The sequence below is a fragment of the Mercenaria mercenaria genome, chromosome 3 (genome assembly GCF_021730395.1).
Source record: "Mercenaria mercenaria strain notata chromosome 3, MADL_Memer_1, whole genome shotgun sequence".
NCBI lineage: Eukaryota > Metazoa > Mollusca > Bivalvia > Venerida > Veneridae > Mercenaria > Mercenaria mercenaria.
In genome coordinates, this window is record NC_069363.1 from 69,221,288 (window position 1) to 69,230,634 (window position 9,347).

Below are 9,347 nucleotides of genomic sequence, written 5' to 3' on the forward strand. Positions count from 1 at the left end.
AAACATGTAAAATTGTTCACATTTTGTCCTCTGATTTTCAATATCAACGTTATCCAGCCATGTTCTGGTACCTGAAGACACTGTGAACATCTATAATATTGCTATCGAACTTATTTTTGACAAATGCTGTCTTTATGTCGTTTAAACGCACTTTTTAAAATGCAACGTTAGTGGGTACCGATCGCAATACACCGTTTGTGTTCGAGAACCACTATCGTAAATGGAGTTTTACCAACAATAAACACCAGTACTTACCGTTTAACGCCAAAGTATGAATTTTCTTTTTATCTTACTACTTCTGTAGACAGGTATTTAATTATACTAACTTTACTTACGCTGGAATTACTTACATCACGCACTCGATGTGGAATTCAGGCGTCAGTGTATGGAAAAAATATTGACGTTTCCAGTACCAGTGTAACTTAACGGGGAATAGATACGAGTATGTAATAATAATTATGATTTGAGAACCGGGTTTTGAATTTACGACCCGTGGTTTCCTGTTACCACTTGATCATTGCATCCACTCTTTTCTGCTGTGAGTATATATAGGCGAGAAAGCTATCTAGATATTTTATGGTACGACAGTTGATCAAGATGCAGAGAAATTCACAGATGGGCATATGAAGTGTCCTACCACGTAATACGCTTTAAATAGTTGTATAACTGCAAACTACACAAATAAACATAATTTAAAGCATTCTTATGAAACTATCTATCATAAACACGTTTTATGTGACGGTCTCTTTATATAATTTCAGATGAGGAATTTCCAATGCGATATATGTGCCAAACAGTTTCTGCATCTGTCCTCTCTGGGGAGACACAAGCGCATTCACGCAGGAGAACGAAAGTTATTTATGTGGCAACGTATGATGGAACATATGCACATCGACAGACATTAATTAGACATTTGAATACACTTGAAGAAAAAAATGATTGGATGTGACCAGTGCGAAATAAATGTTCTCCCGAAAAGACAGACTTGGTTCATAAAAGACAAAGTAGTTCATAAGTCCAAATCAACCTGTAGTAGATGCTCCAAAAAGGTATTTCATATTGCTGAACACTTGAACATTTGCATCGAAGGACGTGTTTCTAAACATTAATGCCAAGTGTGTGACAGAAAGTTCTTGGAAAAAAAGATATCTGCAGAACCATTGCAGGTGTGTATATTCACACGAAGAACAGTTTGAGTGTAACGTGTGCAGCAAAACGTTCCGTCAAAGAGAGTCTTTGGCTCGCCATAATCGACAATGTAAGAATTGAGAAAAGTAAACTTAAGTGAAGTGAATGTATGTCAGTAGACTCCAGTGAATAGTGTTGCATTATGGACACAGGAAATGTATTGACTTTATAGTTCCTCTTTTGTTCATTATTTTTGAACAGTACGGCATGTCAAACGTTGCTAAATTATATATGTATGTTATTATTATTGTATGTTTGTTATTGTTATTCAATGTCTTGTCATTCATATTCTAAAAGTCATTATTGTTATTCTATATGTCGTTATTCTAATTGTATCTTTGATATTGTTATTCAATGTCGTGTCATTCATATTATAAGTCTTACCATTGTTATTCTATATGTCGTTATTCTTATTGTATATTCGATGTTCTTATGGTAAAAGTTATTATTGTTATAATAATAACAAACATCCAATGATAATAACATGCATATATAATTTAGCAACGTTTGACATGCCATAGACATTATTGATTTATAACTCTTTGAAATTGATTATAGCTTTGAAAACGCACAAATAACAAATAAAAACATATTTTAGAATAGTCGGGCTTATTCTAAATAGCCCCGACTTCAGTCAGTCTTATCTTGCAATTAATTCTTATTTTTGTTTAAGGTAATGTCAGGGTAACATTTTCATTTCTATCACATACACATGCGTCTTTTTTTAATCAATGTAATCAATAAGTTCTGCAAACGTGCCGAATCGGCAAAATTGTACAGTACAGAACACTTCTTAAAGTATTTAACATTATTCAAATTACGCTGATAACGGACACTTTCTAACTGTCAAATTTCTCGTGGAACGAAATTCTTTTTGACGTAAGTGTTTTTTCTTTCAGTATGTAATAGTCATGTACACTACCGTTGTTTAACTGATTTATGGTGATTTTAATTAGCCCTGCCACGGAATGATCCGGTCAAGGGTGGAGCATGTATTCGGTTCTAGTCAAGTGCTCAGGGGATATCAATTTCAGATTGATATTAGATAGCTATTTAAGGCAATACTTCTGTGCTTTTTGATGCCAATATGTGATATTCATGTCATAACTGATAACAGTGCTCACATATTTGATAAATGATTCTACTTTACTTTTATGTTTATTTTGATTCATCAGTGATGAATCCGTGATTAACCATTCCAGTGATTTTTTTAATATTTGATTTTGAAGTAAAATTTACAAAAATATGATTTGTATTTCATTGTATTTACTGATAAATGAATTGTAATTTCATACGTGTACAGGTACGTATAGGATCAATAAGTGCCAGAAGTTTCTAAATTTGGAAATGTTAAAATTGCTACACAATTTGGTTCAATATTTCGAATTCTATATGTTTGCAAAGTTTTGGTTATTCTAATTCACGTGAGGAGAGCAGTTCAATTAAAATCTGTCTGATGGTGTTAAGCTGACGCTAATTATGTTTGTATGGGGACATACTACACGCACGCGTACAGACAAAATAAAATCTCAGTTCCAGAAGAAAGTGTGCACTTTTTAAGTTTAAATATTTCAAAAAATTCCCCGACGTTTTTGTTTCATTTTTTCATACACTAGTTCTCAGGTATAACTCAAAATCTAAAATGCACACCAATTTGTTTACGAACTGATTTAAATTTTGGTACCAAACATTATAAGTTTTCATGAGAATAACCGAGAAAAAATAACAGAAAACTAAGTGCACACTTTCTTTTGGAACTGAGTGTATAAGATCCTTAAGAAGCCCAGAATGCAGCAAAGCAAAATAATAGCAGGCTCGAATCTGTTCACGAGTAATGAAATTAGCAGGCTCTTTTCACTGACCATATTCTACAGACGTCATCTCAAAACAGATTTACCTGGGCGCTGCATGACATTGGTTCAAGCTCTACTTTTTTCATGATAGCGTAGTATGTAATTGCCTGTGTGTTGACACGTGCCACCTGTAACGCTCGGATACGATGGTTGCAAATCTGTGGTTGGTGGGGTTCTGGGTTTGATTCATTGTAAAACAGATACTTATTTTAAATAGTTCTTAAATTTAAAGTGTGAAATATGTGTATTTTCTCTATCATAATTGGAAAACGAGAAAAGGGTAGAGGATGGACTTCACAAAAAATAATCAAAGTGTCACTGGTATTCCTGATCTCATCAATGTATTAATTTTAGACTCGTCACACTCGCTTAAGTCTCTTCTCATGGGCTGGGTTCCTTTCGGAGGTCCATCTAGATCTCTGTTTACTGTCCCTGGCTTCCTGTGAGGCTTTGTCCTTTTTCGTTCAAGTCTATCAGAGAAGTGGTTCCTGAAAAAAGTCGTCTCTGTTTAAAATTTCATACCTATTTAAACGTCTACATTTCTTTCTAAATATGTGTATAAATTATTCCGCTCAAAATAACTTGACAATCCAACCGCTGAAAACCGATGAAGAACATCATAGTCTGAAGCTATCTCAATAAATTCCTTTGCACCTTCTGGTATATCGGTATCTTGCAGTAATTCAAACTCATCAACATCTGTTTCAGAGGCATGACATCGTTTTTGATTTGAACTTGAACCAAGAATCAACCTTTTTCGACTTTACTTTGGGTGTCAGAACGCGTTTCAAGTGACGAATAGTTGAAAGAAGGCCTACTAGGTGTTTTAGTTCTTTCATTAACACATTTTCGTGAAGTTCTTACAAGTGCAAATGCCCTCCGGTTGGGCCTATTCAGCCATAGAGATACTTTCTTCTTTCTTTTCGTCATAGTACCTGAAAGTAACAAAAAAGATCATAATTATACTTTAAAGAGTGGTAGCATTGGGACGGATAGGTGTAAATATTGTGATACATATAGAGAATAATAAATAGAGAATTCATAAGTTAAACGGTAAGTACTTGTGCTTATTGTTGGTAAAACTCCATTTACGATGGTGGTTCTCGAACACAAACGGTGTATTGTGATCGGTACCCACTAACGTTGCATTTTAAAAAGTGTGTTTAAATGGCATAAAGACAGCATTTGTCAAAAATAAGTTCGGTAGCAACATTATAGATGTTCACAGTGTCTTCAGGTACCAGAACATGGCTGGATAACGTTGATATTGAAAATCAGAGGACAAAATGTGAACAATTTTACATGTTTCATCGTCACTGAAACATCACTCGCTAAACTTTGTTTCGTTTTACTCCGAAACTATTCTGTTTCCAGTAAAATAAAATATTTCCACGAAAAGAGAGATGGTTTGGATATTCCGTAAGACTAGTCATATATGTAAATTGTGCATATGATGGAAAATACAAAGGAGAAACTGTGCCTCACCTGAATATCGTGATCTGAATTCGCCATTTTTTCTCGAGCCTTTGCGCTCAGATACGCTCTGTCTGACGTAACAACGTGAGGACTGTCGTTTTGCCTAACCAGTGTGACGTATAAGAAAACTGACAAAACACGTTTTTGTAGACATGTACTTTTCCTATGGGCACCACGTGCAAAAGTCCACTATCGCTAGTTATCTCTAATCCACCCAGTTTTTATCGTAAAATTGAAGGAAGATCAATAGTGCATGCTTCGAGCAAAGTATGTTGCAAATTGTAGACGGATACCTCTTTTAGAACTGAGAATATTCAAATTTAGAAAGTGCACACTTTCTTTTGCGTTTGAGTATATATTTCATGACGAGGTATATGGAGAGCTATCTTACTTGACTCTGCAACCATGTCCGTTTCTCGGCCACACCTTGGTTCAAGTTTTGATGCACTCACTTTATCTCTGTTATTACTCGATTGACTTTCTTAAACTTTAAAAGTTACACAAGGGCCATAATTCCCACACCTGATATTTCATGAATTATCCCCCCTTTTTAGTTAGACCTTACTTAATGCACTTTCACTCTACCCCTGTTATTACATTTTTCACTATATTTCTGTTATTACAGAGTGTATTTGATACAAACTTAAGATAAGTGTGCCACATTACCATACACCTCATATGACACAAGGGCTGTAACTCTCACACCAATACTTCATTAATTATGCTTATTAAACTTAAAATGATTATTTCAACATCATCACCTACTTCATATGACACAGGGTCCATAACTCTGAGATTAATATTTTTAGAAGTATGCCCCTTTTTGTGATCACGCTACGTCTGTCGTCAACACTTGTGTTTAAACAACATCTCGAAAACTACTGAATGGATTTTGATGAAACTTGGTCTGGGTGTTCCTTAAAGTTTCATTAAGATTGGCTCAAAATTGTGACCTCTAGAGTGTAAACAGTCAAATTGTTGACGACGACGGACACAGGTCGATCACAAAAGCTCACCTTTGAGCACTTCATGCTCAGGTGAGCTAAAAATACTCAAATAATATGACAGATATTTAATTTTAATCCCTATAGTCCTGTAGAGTATACAATAAAATAACATCAGTTAAAATGATTATTTGATGCGTTGTTTATTTTTGAAATGATAAAAAAAGTTTGCGATTATTGTTCAGAAGGGGTTTCTGTAAATATAAAAAAAAATGTAAAAATACTTTCTGTAAAAGATACCTAATGTTCGGTAACATGTATTTTGTCTTACAACGCATTGTCCACATTCTATTTTGTAGAACATATCAAACTTCTTTTTCAAACTTCTTTTTTCTCTAAATTTGTTTCTGTTGTGTGTCTAACATATTTACTTAGGTACTCCGGGAAATAAAAACTGATTAACTGATAATTTTTTTGAAATATTGCAGTTTTTGGTCATTTTGACAGTTCTACTTTCACTTCCATTTTGCAACTTTTGTATTTTTAGCCCACCATCATCAGATGGTGGGCTATTCAAATCACTCTGCGTCCGTGGTCCATCGTCCTTCCATCCGTCAGTCCGTCCGTCCTTCCGTCCGTTAACAATTTCTCGTTATCGCATCTCCTCAGAAACTACCAAGGGGATTTTGACCAAATTTTGTCAGAATGATGTATTGGTACCCTAGTTGTGTCCCCCTGAAAATCAGACTGGTTCAACAATTTTTAAGTGAGTTATGGCCCTTTGTTTATTTCTATAATTTACATAGATTTATATAGGGAAAAACTTTGAAAATCTTCTTGTCCAAAACCACAGAGCCTAGGGCTTTGATATTTGGTCTGAAGCATCATCTAGTGGTCCTCTACCAAGATGATTCAAATTATTTCCCTGGGGTCTAATATGGCCCCGCCCCGTGGGTCACATGGTTTATATAGACTTATATAGGGAAAAACCTCTTGTTCAAAACCACAGGGCCTAGGGCTTTGATATTTTGTATGTGACATCATCTAGTGGTCTTCTACTAAGATTGTTCAAATTATCACCCTAGGGTCAAATAAGGCCCCGTCTTTGGGGTCACATGGTTTACATAGACTTATATAGGGAAAAACTTTGAAAATCTTCATGTCCAAACCACAAAGCCAAGGGCTTTGGCATTTGTAATGTAGCATCATCTAGTGGTTTTCTACCAAGTTAATTCAAATTATCACAGTAGGGTCAAATACGGCCCCGCCTTGGGGGTCACATGGTTCATATAGACTTATATAGGGAAAAACTTTGAAAATCTTCTTGTCAATAACCTACAACATTCAAATTTGGACCACATGTATGGTTGTGAGTGGCAAGATGAACCTTGACACGAGTTGACCTTGATTTTGACCTAGTGACCTACTTTCACATTTCTGTAGCTACAGCCTTCAAAAATGGACCACATGCATAGTTTTGTGCACTGAAAAAACTTTGACCTTGATATTGACCTAGTGACCTACTTTCACATTTTTGAAGGTACAGGCTTCAAATTTGGACCACATGCATAGTTTCGTGTTCTGAAATGAAGTTTGACCTTGATTTTGACCTAATGACCTACTTTCACATTTCTCAAGCTACAGCCTTCAAATTTGGACCACATGCATAGTTTTGTGTACCGAAACAAACTTTGATCTTTACATTGACCTAGTGACCTACTTTCACATTTTTGAAGGTACAGGCTTCAAATTTGGACCACATGCATAGTTCTGTGTTCTGAAATGAAATTTGACCTTGATTTTGACCTAGTGACCTACTTCCACATTACTTTAGCTACAGGCTTCAAATTTGGACCACATGCATAGTTTTGTGTACTGAAATGAATTTTGACCTTAAAATTGACCTAGTGACCTACTTTCACATTTCTGTAGTTACAGGCTTCAAATTTAGACCACATGCATAGGATTGTGTACTGAAACAAATTTTGACCTTGACATTGACCTAGTGACCTACTTTTACATTTTTGAAGGTACAGGCTTCAAATTTGGACCGCATGCATAGATTTGTGTTCTGAAATGAAGTTTGATCTTGATTTTGACCTAGTGACCTACTTGTACATTTCTCAAGCTACAGGTTTTAAATTTGGACCACTTGCATAGTTTTGTGTACCGAAATAATCGTTGACCTTAAGATTGAGCTAGTGACCTTCTTTCAAATTTCTCAAACTACAGCCTTCAAACTTGATGCACATGCATATTTTTGTGTACAAAGAACTTTGTCCTTGAAATTGATCTAGTGACCTACTTTCACATTTCCTAAGCCACAGCTTTCAAATTTGGACCACATGCATGGACCATATGCACAGTGTTGTGTACGGAAATGAAATTTGTCCTTGAACTAGTCAGTAAGTCTTGAAATTTGGAACACTCAAAAATGGTACATTGGTGGGCGCCAAGATCACTCTGTGATCTCTTGTTTTTAATATGTCCATTGTTTGTAACACTTTCAACTCCCGGAGTACCTGGAGAAATATGTTAGACACACAATAATCATAAAGAAGCTTGATATCTTCTACAAAATAGAACATGAACAGTCAAAGTACATGTGATATAGGACAAAATGTGTTGTTCTATAAAATATAATATATTTTCTCTACTGCAGTAAAACATAATGAACTGATATCTGTCAATGATGTATAAACAATATTGTACTATATATACAATATGTTATAACAAAACACTTGGATTAAAATTTGCATATATAAAAACCTACAGTTGTTTTCATATGGAATTTTTTTGCCCGTGTATAAAAAAGATATCATGTAAGTTATTTGTATTAACAACAAAGGAAAATTAATCCTAAAAAAAAAAAATGTGACTCTGAATTAAAGCTTTGCCAGTAAAAGGGGCAATTAAAGCTTTGCCAGTAAAAGGGGCATAATAGTCGATAGCTTTGAATGTAACAGAGATATAAGACGTTATATAAAACTTTAACAAAAAAAAATGAAGTTACGGTATTAGGCCCCTAATAGTGATGTTTAAAAAATGGCATTTGCTTGGTATATTCTTACAGTTGACAGTGCTACGCACCTTGTTGCAAATTTTTTTAAAAAAATTACGGTGCTGTTTTTTATAAATTTTGTGTAATTTATGGTATTTCCTCAAGCTCAAGTAGAGTCAGATTTCAAAGTGGTGGCCTTTATCCAAAATGTTTGGAGAGAATTCATTATACCATTATTTTTTATGAAAGAAACATCAAACTATTGGTAAGCAATTATAAAACTTAAAATAAAACAGTCAATATCATTTTTTTCTGGGGTACCTCAAGTAAAGGGATTTAATGAGACAGAATTCTAACTCCCAACATTGAACAAGAGGACCATGATGGCCCTATATCGCTCACCTGAGTATCATTGCTCAAAATGATATGATCGTTTCAAACCAATCTCATTAGAAGCTGCTAAGGTGTATTCATTTAGATAAAAAATAAAGGGAGGTAATTTGTCATAAATTCAGTCAATATGTATCTTCACTGATTGTCCAAGTCCATCTGTTGAAATTTCAGATCAGTATCTTCATTAGTTACGGAGAAATACCCATTTTAATTTGAAATAAAGGGAGGTAATTTGACAAAATCAGTCCATAGTTATCTACCCTGATTGTCTCAGTCCAACTAATGACAATAATGAAATTTCAAATAAGTCCTATATGGACTTACTGATATAAATCCATTTTGATTACAATCAGGGGAGGTAATCGGATATAAAATATTTTTTGGATCTGAAAGATTTATCATGGAATCCAAGATTTATTGTTGTTGAAGATATTCTGGAAGTTTGTATCAAATCAAACCATATATCGTGGCCTCAACGCAAAACTAGTCTAT

General features: G+C 34.6%; 1 protein-coding gene across 8 annotated transcripts in view; it reads left to right on the top strand.

Moving 5' to 3' along the window:
- LOC123524461 (mediator of RNA polymerase II transcription subunit 23-like) overlaps positions 1 to 8,233 on the top strand; it is a 299,330-nt gene extending 291,097 nt beyond the window's left edge. For all 8 annotated transcript variants that reach the window (XM_045302672.2, XM_053538842.1, XM_053538843.1 and 5 more), the window contains one exon: positions 762 to 8,233. The gene's annotated coding sequence lies outside the window, so the exon portion shown is untranslated. The remainder of the gene's footprint in view (positions 1 to 761) is intronic.
- The last annotated feature ends 1,114 nt before the right edge of the window (positions 8,234 to 9,347 follow it).